This window comes from Micromesistius poutassou, assembly GCF_964030765.1.
Source record: "Micromesistius poutassou genome assembly, chromosome: 7".
Lineage (NCBI taxonomy): Eukaryota > Metazoa > Chordata > Actinopteri > Gadiformes > Gadidae > Micromesistius > Micromesistius poutassou.
In genome coordinates this window covers 18,761,412-18,777,278 of record NC_140277.1, presented here as the reverse complement: position 1 = coordinate 18,777,278, position 15,867 = coordinate 18,761,412, and the positions used below count along the sequence as shown (strand labels likewise).

The 15,867-nt window shown below is 48.4% G+C and overlaps 1 protein-coding gene across 1 annotated transcript in view; it reads right to left on the bottom strand.

Annotated features, from left to right (window-relative positions):
• Positions 1-1,581: 1,581 nt before the first annotated feature.
• The window catches only part of LOC311350681 (NLR family CARD domain-containing protein 3-like), a 240,816-nt gene continuing 226,530 nt past the window's right edge, over positions 1,582-15,867 (bottom strand). The window contains exon 9 of the transcript XR_014636668.1: positions 1,582-1,748. The gene's annotated coding sequence lies outside the window, so the exon portion shown is untranslated. The remainder of the gene's footprint in view (positions 1,749-15,867) is intronic.

Below are 15,867 nucleotides of genomic sequence, written 5' to 3'. Positions count from 1 at the left end.
GAGAGACCAGTAGTGGGTTTGACATTGAGACCAGTGGTGGGTTTGACGGATTGACCAGTGGAGGTTTTGACGGAGAGACCAGTTGTGGCATTGTAGGTCTTTGAGAGAGGAGAGACCAGCGCTGGGTTTGTAGGTCTTTGAGAGAGGAGAGACCAGTGATGGGTTTGACAGAGACCAGCGCTGGGTTTGTAGGTCTTTGAGAGAGACCAGTGGAGGGTTTGTAGGTCTTTGAGGAGAGACCAGTGGAGGGTTTGTAGGTTTTTGAGAGAGGAGAGACCAGTGGTTGGTTTGACTGAGAGACCAGTGGTGGGTTTGACGGAGACCAGCGGTGGGTTTGTAGGTCCTTGAGAGAGGAGAGACCAGTGGAGGATTAGACGGAGAGACCAGTGGAGGGTTTGACTGAGAGACCAGTGGAGGGTTTGACTGAGAGACCAGTGGAGGGTTTGACTGAGAGACCAGTGGAGGGTTTGACTGAGAGACCAGTGGAGGGTTTGACTGAGAGACCAGTGGAGGGTTTGACTGAGAGACCAGTGGAGGGTTTGACTGAGAGACCAGTGGTGGGTTTGACGGAGACCAGCCGTGGGTTTGTAGGTCTTTGAGAGAGGAGAGACCAGCGGTTTAACGGAGAGACCAGTGGAGGGTTTGTAGGTCTTTGAGAGTCAGGGTCAGACCAGTGGTGGGGCGCTGGTGGGTCAGACCAGTAGTGGGGGTGCTGGTGGGTCAGACCAGTGGTGGGGGGACTGGTAGGTCAGACGAGTAGTGGGGGGCTGGTGGGTCAGACCACTGGTGGGGGGGCTGGTGGGTCAGACCACTGGTGGTGGGGCTGGTGGGTCAGACCAGTGGTGGTGGGGCTGGTGGGTCAGACCACTGGTGGGGGGGCTGGTGGGTCAGACCAGTGGTGGGGCGGCTGGTGGGTCAGACCAGTGGTGGGGGGGCTGGTGGGTCAGACCACTGGTGGGGGGGCTGGGGCTTGAAGGTGTACGGAGGGAAACGTTGGAACGTGCTCCGTGGTTCTCAGGTGCAGGAACCAGGTTGGGTTCTAGTTGCTGAGAGGGACAGCCCTCACATCTCACCCCCTGGTGTGTCTCCTTGAGGAGTCCCTGTCGCCATCCTGAAGGACGTGCCAGTTCATGTAACTGACATGACGACGGCCTCTTAAACACTTGGGTTCCCCTGAGGGGGAACGTCTACACAACTGAAGGCCTCAAACAGCGCAGAACCCTAGCATGCATCTCTGGTCAGTCAGACCACACCCTTATCAGTAGGACAACACACATGGGATGTGATGCAATGTTGAGGAATTTAGTAGGAAAGTGGACGGAAAAAGTATTTTCTAGGGACGAATGAAAAGTATTTTCTAGGGACGAATGAGAGGCATGAGAACGGGGGGGGGGAAGAGAGAGAGAGAGAGAGAGAGAGAGAGAGAGAGAGAGAGAGAGAGAGAGAGAGAGAGAGCCTACAAGGGGCGGGGCAGGGCCTACGAGGGGCGGGGCAGGGCCTACGAGGGGCGGGGCCTATGAGGGGTAGGGCCTATGAGGGGCGGGGCCTATGAGGGGCGGGACAGGGCCTATGAGGGGCGGGACAGGGCCTATGGGGGGGGGGGGGGGCAGGTCCTACAAGGGAACCGGTTAAAACTAAACGCTGTCAGCCCACAACATTAAAAGAAAATGTGGTGACTTACAGTTCGCAGTTTCTTCTTCTTCATGGTTCGATCGTTATACTCACAGAATCAGTTTCTTCTTCTTGAGCTGTGAAGGAGAGCAACGACATTAGTTTTACAGCTAGTTGTGTGTGTGTGTGTGTGTGTGTGTGTGTGTGTGTGTGTGTGTGTGTGTGTGTGTGTTTTGATTAGTGATTAATCCTATCAAAATAAGTTATTAGAATAAGTTATTTTTCCCATTTAACTACGACGGTAACCGAATGCGGTGTCATTGTGTGACGTCATGTCCCCGCCCCCTACGTCTTCCACCAACTCCATCATCGAGTAAATATCAGCAGCCCCGTCACCCGGCGAGAATCAATTAACTAAATTAAAAACAGCTTACGACGAATTACATCCAGAACAACCATTATTAAACATATCAAACTATTAAGATCAATTGTAAATAAATGTCCTACTCACAGCAGGTCCGGATGTAGCGGGCCGATTTACTTCAAAAAGTGTTCGTTAACCCGACGGTCAACCTGGAGAACAAAGGACCAGACGGATCATTAGTGACATTCATAACTTGAACGGGACGTTTCTAACCATGTTTCGGTTAAACTTCTAAAATAACGTCAATATTAACCGTGTAATGGAGACGGCTCAGCGTCTTCTTCAATCTAACCGGTTTGATGGAGTCAACAGCTGACTGAGCGCGAGCAGCAGCAGCACAGTGAGGCTCAATGGAGACGCAGCGCGAGCCGCACCGAGACCCGCGAAATAATCAGCGGATAATCAGCGGAACTACACGCAGGTGTGCGCCGCCATGTTATTCATTAAAAACGTAATTCCATTTTTGTGAATGGAGATTAAAACATTTCATCCATTACGTTTACATGTGATACTTTATTACTTGTAATTCAATGCGTGTGTGTGCCCTGTGCTTGTGTGTGTGTGTGTGTGTGTGTGTGTGTCCGTCCATCATGGAGTCATTGATAGGCCCGTGACGATGCGAAGAATACGAATGAATTAAAATAATATAATAATAATTAAACTTATGAAGTAGGCCTGGCAAAAAAAAGAATAATTAGAATAAATAAATCCATAACTGTTGTACTTACAGCAGGTCCGGAGGCAGTGGGCCGTTAACTTCAAGAAGCGTCAGTCAACCTGGTCGACAAAAGGACCACATTCATCATTAATAACTCCCCATTAAAACCGGAGACATAACGAGTCACAGGTATAACTTTAAAACAGACATATCCAACTATTTTCAAGTTCAATTTGTAGAATCGGGTCAAAGTTTACCGTGTGTGAGTCCGGAGCCGTTCGGCGGTTCAACGTTTTATTCAAACTGACCGGTTTGATCTGGTGGACTAACGGCTGAGGGAGCGCGAGACGCGGAGAAACCCGCGGAATAACCGGAGGAACTACATGCGTCATGTTTTTAATTTATTTTAAAAGTAATTTAATTTTGTGAATTGAAATTAAAATATTGTATTCATGACGGTTAGGCCTACATGTGTTAATATGAAACGTTTGAATTTATTCTCCTTTTTTTTTTAATCCAAACAACGCGTTTCAAGGGGAGGAGTGGGAGGAAGGTGTGTGTGTGTGTGTGTGTGTGTGTGTGTGTGTGTGCAGTAGCGGACCTACCGTTAAGGCGGAGTAGACGAATGCCTTAAGGCTGCCCCACACTACACGATTTTTTTATCTTATGCGATTTTTGAGTCGGAGTACACCCCACACTTAACGAGAATCGCAGCCGATTTTTGCTCTCCGATCCGACATAAGATTAGAACACAAGACGGAACACCCCACACTACAGGATAATCTTATCCGATTCTCGGCCGTGTAGGCTACGTCATCCAGCACGAGACAAGAGATCGAGAGACAAGAGATGGTAGATCTAGAGCAGCGGTTCCCAAACTTTTTTTCCTGCGCACCCCCTTTACGTCCCAACCGGGTTGGCGCACCCCCGATCCCCACTTCAAAAAGAAGGAAAAAAAACGCAACAAAGCTTTGTTTTATCGCCATATAAAGACTCATGTTTAATCATGCGCAAATAACCAGAACACGCATGACAATAACAACATAAACAAATATACAACAAATAGGACAGCCAAGGGACACGACTGACGTTGTGTGCAAGATCTGCTCATGTGTGATACGCGCAATAGACGGGCAGACGACCGATCTACATGACCACTTTAAGCGCCTCGCAGAAGTTAATAGAAATGATGATAAACAAAATATCACAGAGCATAGAGCAGGATTGTGAACGTTTACAATGTATCATGTCAATTTACAATCTGCAAAATGTGTCTGTGTTAGGATATTGATGCTGCGCGCCTCCTATTTGCAACGGAATTTGTTTAAGATATAAAAACATTTAATTTAACACACACGCACTAAAACAGATATTTTCGTTTTTAAATAAATATTTGGAAACGAAAATTGAAAAGTGAGAATTGAATGCGCTTTGGCATTATGGAGCACCTTCGGGTCAGCGTGTGTGTGTGTTTTGCGTGTGTGTTTGTGTGTGCGTGCGTCGCTATTATGTTGACTACACACTCAACATGCCGAAAATATCTAACATGTTGGATAACCCCGATTTTGAGATCGGGAGGTCTTAAGTTTATGAGATTCTATCTTAGAACACTACGGCAGACAGGATAATCTTGGCCGATTTTCGTCCCGATTCGGCTGCCATGGGAACGCCACCCCGATTCTCGTAAGGGGCAAATCGGCCCCGATATCGGGACATTTATCTTGTAGTGTGGGGTCAGCTTTAGGCCCCCAACCAGTAGGGGGGCCCCCAACCAACCTCAATTTTATTTTATTTTATTTTTTAAGTACACAAACAGAGACGAAGCAAGACGAGTCTAAACACGAAAAAAATAAATAAACGGTTAGGAAAAAGGTTAGGAAATAAAGTTACCCAAGCGGCTCAAATAAAAGAAAAAAGCGAAAAAGACGCAGATAAGTATTTGGCAACGCTGCCAAAGATGATATACTTTCTTACGGCTATTGTTGGGGATACAGACAGGAACAACAACGTCCAAAGTGTTGAACATGCCGCTACAGCAGCAGCAGTTAGCTGTGAAGTGGCGCTAGGTGAAGACATCAATAAGTAGGACTCTGTGTCATAAGCGTGTGATGTGGAGAACAATCTGTCTTTTTTCTCTCTCTCTCTCTCTCTCTCTCTCTCTCTCTCTCTTTATATATATATATATATATATATATATAGGTTTGTTTGAAATGTTCAATCTCAAGTGCAATGTCAATTGCAACCTCACACATACAAAGTCAATTATTCCTCTAGGCAATATTTGCTAAGTATATGGCTGTTTGTGATGTTTTGCTAAGTAGGCCTATATGACTGTTTGTGGGGGTTTACCCTAACTACTTGTCTTGCTGTTATACTGATATTGATTTGAAAAAAGAATAAACAGTGCTGGCATTTTGGCAAAGACAGGTGTTATCTGAAACCTTATTCTCTGTTTAGTTAGCATTAGTTTGTGTACTGCTACACTTTGTGTGTTCTCTGTTTTCCATCTTCATTTTGGAGTAAAGAAGTGTATGCAGGGCAGTGCCGGCGCTCCGCACACGCAGAACACGCACTGCGCGTAGGGCACCAAGTACCTGGGGGGGGCCCAAAATTAAGGTTGATAATTATTACATTACAATTCCCCCCCCCCCCCTGCCAACAACCAGCGGACGTACAACCCCCCCAGGGTTTAAAGGGGAAGTTTTTTTTCTCATCTCCAACCTTTACTTCCGCATGGATTAGCTTAACCTGCCTATCCACCATTCAGTCTGTACTTTTTTTTTCTCCGTTCTCTTTTAAAGATCGGATGAGGTGGGCCCCATACATATCTTCACCTTAGGCCCCCAATTTGCTAAGTCCGCCACTGTGTGTGTGTGTGTGTGTGTGTGTGTGTGTGTGTGTGTGTGTAAAAAAAAGACGTCCCCTTCACTGATTAATATCATTATGTTGGTAGATACTGCAGTAATCAGTGTGGATTCAAAGGTGTCAGAAAAAAAAACATGTTTTTTTTTGCCTCCACCACCAGCCTCTGTGTTTGATTGATTGGTTAGTTAATTGGTTAATTGATTGCTTCATGGGTTCGCAAACCCCGTTTTAACTAAGGGTAAAAAAAAATAAAAAAATCATAAATCAAAATAAAAGCTGACATTAGAATTCAACAGTCCACTTCTCAGTGGGTGAAGCCGTGAGGCCGTTCTCAGTGTTTGCCAACATTGTCCTGAGTAGCCTGTCCCGTATGGACGAGTATCATGAAGAGCTGCAACTCTCTGAGGAGTTCTTAGAAAAAGCTTCTTCATGAGCAGCAGCATTCACGTTGTGACTCTTATCAACGGCTGAAAACATTTTAATAAATTGTTTGTTTAAATAATTGTTTAAATAAAAGTCCTTAAAGTGGCATCTCGAAGATTTTCGCCGCGTTCTACTGATGACGTCTGACTAGCATCGGCCACTAGGCGGGTCTGAACTATAATTGACCACCACCAAACCAGTGCTCTAGGAGAGGATCCCAGTCTCACCAGTGACTCACCACCTCAACCAGTGCTCTAGGAGAGGATCCCAGTCTCACCAGTGACTCACCACCTCAACCAGTGCTCTAGGAGAGGATCCCAGTCTCACCAGTGACTCACCACCTCAACCAGTGCTCTAGGAGAGGATCCCAGTCTCACCAGTGGCTCACCACCTCAACCAGTGGAACCATCGCTTGAGAAGGAGAGACGCTCACTCTTCAAACTGTCACTTCCTCTTCGTATTCAGAAGGATCTGTCATAACGTTACTGGTTTTCAGGTCATCTGTCACTTGGACTAAATTTACATGAAATAGCTTTATGTTAATTGTGGGACATCTAATGAAGAAAATAATAAGGCCCGTCTAGGTGTGTCATTGATATACGTCATCACGGGGAAGAGCCCAGATGCTAGCTCATGGTTGAGCCAACTTCAGGTTGCTAGCTAGAGTAGCTAACAGTAGTTCTCTCTAACGTCTCTTGTGAATGTGATGTTTATTGTGTTTCACTGTTCCTTGTTGAATTGTCTCTCCACTCCCACATCCTGGATGTCGTAGTCAGTGTGTGAATTAAGGGGGAGCAGGGGGAGCTATAGCTCCCCTAGTGGTTATTTGAGCTCCCCTGGAAACATGGTTTGTGAAACTTTGGGGGAGCTCTAAAGTATTGATATCATAGCCAAATAAATGCTATTTTGGGCATGGTTTTTCTCAAATGTGGTAAAATAAGTTAAATAAAATTATATTTTGAGTTTATGTTTCATGAAAAAACGTAGTCTAATGCTTGTCATTACCGCGCTAGAGCCGCTCGAAGCGTGAGTTAGAGTGAGTCAAGTTAAATAGGCAGGTAGGGGTGGGCGTGTTCTGTGGCTTTAAAAGCCCACCCCCTTCATCTATGTGTGATCAGCTGCTGCCCCCTCGTGGCTATGTGCAAGTGTTACAGCTTATGTTATATGTACTCGGTACTGTGGCTATGGGAGAATATTACCTCTTAACCATTAAATGTGCTCGGTGCTGCTCCCTGTGGCTATGGGAGGATATTATGGCTGAAATATGTTACAAATGACACGCCCTCTTGTGATGTCACCGTCTCTCAACAGCTACAAAACATCTTGTAGGGGGAAGGAGACTGTGACATCACAAGAGGGCGTGTTACTGGCACCTCTTGATGCCAACCAAACCGTTCCTAACGAGAGGAGGTATGTGTTATGTAAATGAGTTTGGCAGGAGAAGGCCTCACCAGGAAATAGCTGCTGCTGGAACCGCCCTAACGACCGACTGACACCATGAGACACATCTTCATCAGGGAGAAACCGACTCCAGCCTTAAGATACAGACCAGCACATATGAATCAGACAACATGGACCTGCCACCCTTATGGACCCTTTATCACATTATTGAATATGTTCAGTTAATAATCAGTGGAACTTCACCCCTACCAGAGCAGACTGGATATGAACATTCAACATTATCACTTATTTATTACATTTATCTTCTTTTATGTCCAGTCTTTTCCTTTCTTACTCTTAATAATGAGCAGAAACTGTGAAGAAGCTGAGATCTAAACTGGTATAAACCTGTACTGTTTTAACCTTCTGTGTTTAAAATGCTTTTCCAATGAAAACCCATTAAAGTGAAGGTCAGCCACCGTCTCGCTGTGTTTGAGATCAACAGAGTGATGGTATGAATGGAGGCGTGGCCGCCACAGGTTTGGTATGAGGAAGAAGACGTGTGGTGAGGATTTGATCTTTGTGAGATTGTACTGATCACCTGGAGCACAGGAGAGGCCTTCTCTAGGTCACGTGTTTCTATTCTCTACATTATCTACATTTCTCTCTTCATGGAAATCATGGGAACACTTTACAATAAGGTACATTAATACATTAAATACCTTAATAATAAAACATTAACCATGAATCGGCCTTTCCGACGGTCACATCCGGTCAAGCTTGTTAATATCGGAAAGCCCGTGGTCACTTTAGTGGGGATAGACGTTGTCCGCAAGTCTGAACGACCTTGGTTAGGGTCAGGGTCAGCGTTCCCGTGCGCCTGTAGCGCCGGGACTTAGGATTTTGGTGTGACTCATGGACTCTTTGGCCACATGTACTTTGACCCAATAATGAATAGTTTGAAAAAAACTTTTGTTTTCCAGTTTGGAATTAAAAAATTTAAACGCTTATTGTTTTCTAGTTGGAATTGAAATTTTTTCCGTGTTACAGTTGGGCTTTAAAAATGTAAAATGTAAAGGACATTCTGACCCGAGGAAGGCCCCCCGAGGTTAGGGTTAGGGTTAGGGTTAGGATAAAGGTTGGTTAAGGCAGGGCTGAGACTCTGGGTCCATCCAGGGCTCTGGTTTGGTTCTGGTTTGGCAGGGCTGAGCATCTGGGCGTATCCACCAGTAGGAGCATTCGCTTCAACTCCCCAGCAACCCAGAGAAAGCAAGAATTGCTCTAAAAAACAATCCTGTACTCCATACACCGCTCAGTCCCAGGTATTGTTATCGGGGTGTGGGGGGGGGGGGGGGGGTAAAAGCCTGGGGAGGCCTCGCGTAAGAGGATTTGAAACTTGGGCTCTAACCCCAAACTAACTGTCAGGGTTAGAGCAGGTGCTCAAATAAATCTGTCAACTGATGGGATTGGGTGTCTGGATTCAGGATGGGGTTAGGTGTCTGGACTCGGGTTAGGGTTAGGTGTCTGGGTTAGGGTTAGGGTTAAGTGTCTGGACTCGGGTTAGGGTTAGGTGTCTGGGTTAGGGTTAGGGTTGGGGTTAGGTGTCTGGGTTAGGGGTTAGGGTTAGGTGTCTGGACTCGGGTTAGGGTTAGGTGTCTGGGTTAGGGGTTAGGGTTAGGTGTCTGGACTCACGTTAGGGTTAGGTGTCTGGGTTAGGGGTTAGGGTTAGGTGTCTGGACTCACGTTAGGGTTAGGTGTCTGGGTTAGGGTTAGGGTTAGGTGTTAGGGTTAGGTGTCTGGGTTAGGGGTTAGGGTTAGGTGTCTGGACTCACGTTAGGGTTAGGTGTCTGGGTTAGGGGTTAGGGTTAGGTGTCTGGGTTAGGGGTTAGGGTTAGGTGTCTGGGTTAGGGTTAGGGTTAGGTGTTAGGGTTAGGTGTCTGGGTTAGGTTTTTGTATGTGATTCTGTTTTGTAGGTCCATGACCCTGGGTGCACTGGCACACCATCTCCCAATGCTTTTATTTTCTTTTTTTTATATAGACGTGTATAAAAGTATAAAATGTTTTTTCATTTTTCTGTTTAAAAAAAATGTAATAAAAACAGGGGAAGAGAAGGGGGAGCAGGAGGAGCAGGAGGAGCAGCAGCTGGGGTCTGAGGAGGCGCGGAGCAAAAATAAGGTGAGTATTTTTTGTTGTTTTAGTGACCCCCCAAGGGGAACCAAAAGGGAGCAAGGCACCGCCAGGACCGGTGAAGGCACAAGGGGCTGGGGTCCCGAGAGGCCTCCCTTAGTGGGGCAGCAGCCAGCACAGCAACCGGGTCGATTAAAAACACATCTATTAAAAAGAGCAGGTAAAATAAATGAAAAGAAGGGGGAGAGATACACACACACACACACACACACACACACACACACACACACACACACACACACACACACACACACACACACACACACACACACACACACACACACACACACATCCTCTCATGGTCTCATGAGACCATGGGGAGGGACGGAGCGTTTGATGCGGCCAAGGCTGGGAGAGGAAGTACAGCGCCTTCGACAGGGAGCTCCTGGCTCTCTTCCTCGCCACCCGACACTTCAGGTTCCTGTTGGAGGGCCGCCGGTTCACCGCCTTCGTAGACCACAAGCCGCTGACATTCGCCATGGCCAAAACCACGGAGCCGTGGTCCGGTCGACAGCAGCGTCAGCTCTCTGCCGTCTCCGAGTATACCACGGACATCCAGCATGTGTCTGGCAAGGACAGCTCCGTCGCCGACTGCCTTTCCCGGTCGGTCGTGGGGTCCGTGCACTTGGGACTGGATTACGCGGCTATGGCCGCAGACCAGGCAGCAGACATTCAGGCCTACCGAACGGCCCCCACTGGGCTGCGGCTGGAAGACGTGGTGTTTGATGACGCCAAATCCACGCTGGTCTGCGACGTCTCCACGGGTCAACCGCGCCCCATGGTGCCTACTGGCTGGCGGTGCCAGATTTTCAACACCATCCACGGCCTTTCCCACCCTGGCGTGAAAGCCTCCACGAGGTTGGTGGGGGCCAAGTTCGTCTGGCCTGGCCTCAGAAGGGATGTCCGGACGTGGGCTGGCTCCTGCGTGGCGTGCCAGCGGGCCAAGATACAACGCCATATCAAGACCCCTTTGGCACCGTTTGTGGTGCCGGAGAGGCGCTTCGACCATGTCGACGTGGACCTGGTGGGCCCCCTGCCCCCCTCCCTCGGGTTCACTCACCTCCTCACCATGGTGGATAGAACCACCCGGTGGCCGGAAGCCGCGCCCCTGTCATCTACCACATCAGCAGAGGTGGCCCGGGCGTTCATCGCGTGCTGGGTGGCCCGGGCTGACCTCACCTCTGACAGGGGCCCACGGTTCACGTCAGAGCTTTGGACTGCGGTGGCTGAGGGCCTGGGGGTGAAGCTCCACCGCACCACGGCGTACAACCCGCAGGGCAACGGCCTTTGTGAGAGGTTCCACCGCTCCATGAAGGCCGCTCTGCGGGCCAGCCTTACGGACAGCAGCTGGGCCGACCGCCTCCCGTGGGTCACGCTTGGTCTTCGCTCTGCTCCCAAGGAGGACCTCCAGACCTCCTCCGCCGAGCTGGTGTAGGGCCAGCCACTGCCAGCTCCGGGGGAGTTCCTCCCAGAGGCCGCGTCCCCCTGGTCGGCCGACTCTCATCAGGCGGGGTCCCGGGGCGTCGCTGGGGCCTTGGTCCCCATTCCGACATCTCTCCACTGCGCTCCCCGGGCCTACGTGCCCAAGGACCTGCTGTGGTCCTTGGGCACGTCTTCATCCACCGCGGCCCCGCCCCCCGGCCCCGGCCCCGGCCCCCGGCCCCCCGGCCCCCCCGCTCCGATTCATACAATTAGAATAAAGTAGAAACGCTACCATCTAGTGGCCAGACTCGGTTATAGCACCAACTTTATTTTATTTGTTTAAAAAACGACATATTACATCATACAGAATTTACCAATAGAGCGATCACTAAAGAGAGAATGTAATAATTACTGATAACTGAGCGATTTATTGAGCATCACTGAAAACACACCTTTTTAAAATAGCTTTCATCATCAAACTCTCCTCATCTGAACAATTAATCTTTCTAACTGTAGAGGAAGTGTGTGTCAATACAACTGACTCAGAGAGACTGAGATACCATCATCTAAAAGCCCAAACCCAGACAGGAGGTCCTCCTGGGTGAAGGAGGTCCTGAAGGTGTGGATGTGTGTCAGTGTGTCTGAGGACCCTCCTCCACCTCGGGACACTCTGTAGAAGGACAGAGTGCCAGCAGGCCGGTCCAGATATACTCCTACTCTGTTAGAGCCAGCGGGGGGGAGACGGATGACTGTGTCTATATTGTTGTGCCTGGCAACGTAACGATCATCATTACACCAAAGACACCAGGACTTGTTGTTCCCTCCAATCAGGCTGTCAACACCATCTCCTCTCCTTGTGATTCCTCTGTATGTCACTCCTACTTTAACACCTCCTTCCCTCTCTACCTCCCAGTAACAGCGACCAGTCAGAGCCTCTCTTCCCAACACCTGGAGCCAGAGGTCAAATCTCTCTGGGTGATGAGGATACGGCTGCTGCTCTTTAACCCGCGTCCCCTTTCTGTTGTCCTCAGACAGAGAGAGTCGTCTGTGGGCTGTGTTTGGGTCCAGTGTGAGTTCACAGGCATCTGAGGGGAGAACAAGACACCGTTACCATCGTTCAGTGTTGACCGTTCTTTCATAGATATCCTCCACTCGATGTTCGGTGAATGAAATAAGAGAGAGAGACTAAGACGACGTGCGGTCGGTTCATAGAGTAACTGGCAGAAAGGCCTCCGGTTCTCAAAGGAAAGCTAGCGTCCACACACACACACACACACACACACACACACACACACACACACACACACACACACACACACACACACACACACACACACACACACACACACACTAGGTCTTAAAGAGGACATATTATGGTGTTTTCTCAACAAGTAAACATAGCATATGAGTTCAGGAAAACATGTTTTTGAAGCTGTTTGCTGGAAATAGCTTCTGGGAAACAAAATCTCTCCTAGCGCTATTCCCCTCTGTTTCAGTCCCTTCACAATGTGCTGTTTCTGGTGTCTGTAGCCTTCATGCAAATGAGCTGCTGCCCATTGACCAATCAGCTGTCAGAGTGAACCACAGCATGGAGGAGAAGTGATTGTTGCCGTTTGCGGACTCCCTGAGCTCTATATCTATATAATATAATAATAATACATTATATAATATATAGGTATCTATATAATATATCTAATATCAGGGCCAAAAGCTATGTGCGCCTCTGATGATATTATGAATCATAAAGACTGCGTCTGACGTCTCTGGTCCTTCCACAACAAGTAAAGACTCGTAGTGGGGGTTATCTCGGCCATGGTTCAGAAGAATTGGGGGAAAGGGACTTTGGCTTTGACTCTCTGAAGTCCGGATTGAACCGCGACATGGAGGAGAAAGGGATTGTACTCCCGGAGCGGGGCTGCCGGACTGCCGCCGGAGTTCTGGCGGCAGTCCGGGAGCTCCGGCGGGGGAGCTTCTCCCTGCCAGGCGGTCACATATATTTCTGTATGGAATCTCCCTGCTTCTGAAATGCACGAACATCTCCGCCCAGCGCTCGTCCGCTGGTCCAGGTCCACAAAATCGTATCTATGCTCTGATTGGAGGGGGGTGGGGAAGTGGGTGGTAATATGCAAATGTACCCCCCCCCCCTCCTGTGTAGGAGGGGGCGCCGAAACTGACTCACTCGTTTGGTAACTGTAGGCGGGGTACTTTCAGAAATGCATATCTCACTCAAAAAAGCATGTACAGACTTATTTAAAAGTTTGTATGCGTGTGGCAGCACCAGAGACCCAAAACAACCCAGGAAAAGTGTTGTTTTCATAATATAATAATAATAATACATTTTATTTATATGGCACCTTTCAGGACACTCAAGGTCACCTAACAAGCATAGAAAGAGATCAAGACACAAATTAAAACAAATTAAAAAAAGACACAGCTTGCAGCAGATTTCTAGTCCATGTGTGAGTATGCCTGCCTAAATAAGTGTGTTTTGAGGTGGGATTTGAAGGTGATAGGTGAGTCCATGTTTCTAATGTCCGGGGGAAGGCTGTTCCAGAGGCATGGGGCGGAGCGGCTGAAGGCTCGTGCCCCCATGGTGGACAGACGAGCTGGGGGGACGTGTAGGTTGATGGAGGAGGCGGATCTGAGTGACCGGGTGGGAGTATTGATTTGAATGAGGTCAGACAGATATGGGGGGGCAAGGTTATGAATGGCATTGAATGCATTGAGGAGGATCTTGTACTCTATGCGGTGTTTGATAGGGAGCCAGTGAAGTCGGTGTAGGACGGGGGTAATGTGACAGATGGCAGGGGTTTTGGTGATAATACGGGCAGCAGCGTTTTGGACCAGTTGGAGTTTACGGAGGAGTTTGTGGGGGAGACCAAACAGAAGGGAGTTACAGTAATCCAGGCGTGAGGTGACTAAAGAGTGGACCAGAATAGCAGCGCTGTTGGGAGTGAGTGACAGGCGGTTGATATGTCCCCTTTAACACACTCACTGTTAGAGTAGCACTACTAATAACATGCGGTATGGTAGCGTTTAAATGGCGGCTATTGTGACACGGTTTCAGTATCGGTATACCGTACTGCGACACTATGAGGGGCTGTTCCGTTATTATAGGGCAGACTAAAGGGCTCTTTATGGTTCCACGTCGACGCAACGACCCCGCAGACGCTTCCACGCAGTCCTGAACCTTTCTGGTCCTGCGTCGGGTTTTAGTGAGCGGACCAATCACAGCCCTTGCGGCTGCGTCGCCTCGACGGAAGGTTACAATTTTTGGGAGGCGCACGTCAGGCCCTCGCAGTGGACGCAAGGAGGGTCCGCAAGGACGTGAGAGGTTCGTCACCCCCTTGCGTTGCGTGAACGTGGGACCATAACCAGCCCTTGTCACTTGTGTAGCGTTGATGGTTGGTGATGGGTTTACAGGTTATCTAGTTAAGGTTAGTTAGAGCAGTAGTTAGAGGACCCCGAAGACTCACCTAACCTTTTATTTCTGGTCGGGAGTGAGAGAGTTGGTCGTTCCCCCGGAGTTCGGTTTAGTTCGGGTTTTCTTTCTATTTTGTTCTATTTCCTTTCGTTGATTTAATGCCATCACGTCATATGTTTAAAAAAGCAATGATTAAATAAATTAATTTTCTTCAACAACACCCTTTGTCTACAGCCTACATGTTATTTGGTCTCTGATCATTTGATGACGTAACAGGGGAATAAAATATAAATTAATCAATGAATCACTGAAGAATAATGTAAAGTGTAAAGAGCAGTTCTGTTTACACTATATAGCCAACAGTATTTTAAAGAGGCCCACACCTAATATATGAAACGTGTCTGTGGAGTGTGTGGATGAGGGCTGTTGAAGCAGCCTCACCTGGACCTGTCAGTCTGGACTCTGGGCTGGTGAGGCTGCACACCTGTTGTACGTTGAGTCATCAGTGTGCACAGGTTAAAGCAGCCGTCACACACACACACTCAGGGAGAGGTCTCCTGCATGGCAGCGTGGAGCACCAGGCCAGGTATCACTATCTACAGAACGTACTCTAACCCGGCTTCAACACCACCGCCCTGCGTCCTTGTCTAGAGGAGCCCACTAGAAGTCCCCTAGCTGGACTGTAGCATCGTCTCTGCTACAGTCTCAAACAAATGTCTCTCAAATTGATTGTTGAATGTCATTGATTAATCATCGCACAACTAGTTGTGTGTGGACACACATCGCCGTACTCAACTGCTCTATTCGTTATTTGTTCTTTCATCTAATTATGTCATTAAAAAGGTTAATGTCATAATTGTTATTATTATATCCTACCTTATCTCCTGAACAATGTAAAATCTTCCTTGTGTTTCCCTGAATGAAAAGCACTCGGGGCGTCCTGTCTGGGCCTTAGATCTACTAAAGCACTGGTCCTGTCTGGGCCTTAGATCTACTAAAGCACTGGTCCTGTCTGGGCCTTAGATCTACTAAAGCACTGGTCCTGTCTGGGCCTTAGATCTACTAAAGCACTGGTCCTGTCTGGGCCTTAGATCTACTAAAGCACTGGTCCTGTCAGGGCCTTAGATCTACTAAAGCACTGGTCCTGTCTGGGCCTTAGATCTACTAAAGCACTGGTCCTGTCTGGGCCTTAGATCTACTAAAGCACTGGTCCTGTCTGGGCCTTAGATCTACTAAAGCTGGTTGGCTGAAGGCTACACTGTCTATGTGACCGATGTGACTCAATCAGAACAAAGACCCAGACCGCGCTGAGGAAACGGGTGGAGCTGGGATGGGGGGGGGGGTCCTTGCTGGGCGGCCCTCACACGTAGCATCAGAGCTCTGGGGGTTAATTTAGAACCCTGCACACGGGGGTCAAACTTGCACACGTTTCAGCCCTCGTACGGCTGGCCGCTCACGGTGAATATTTCTTAA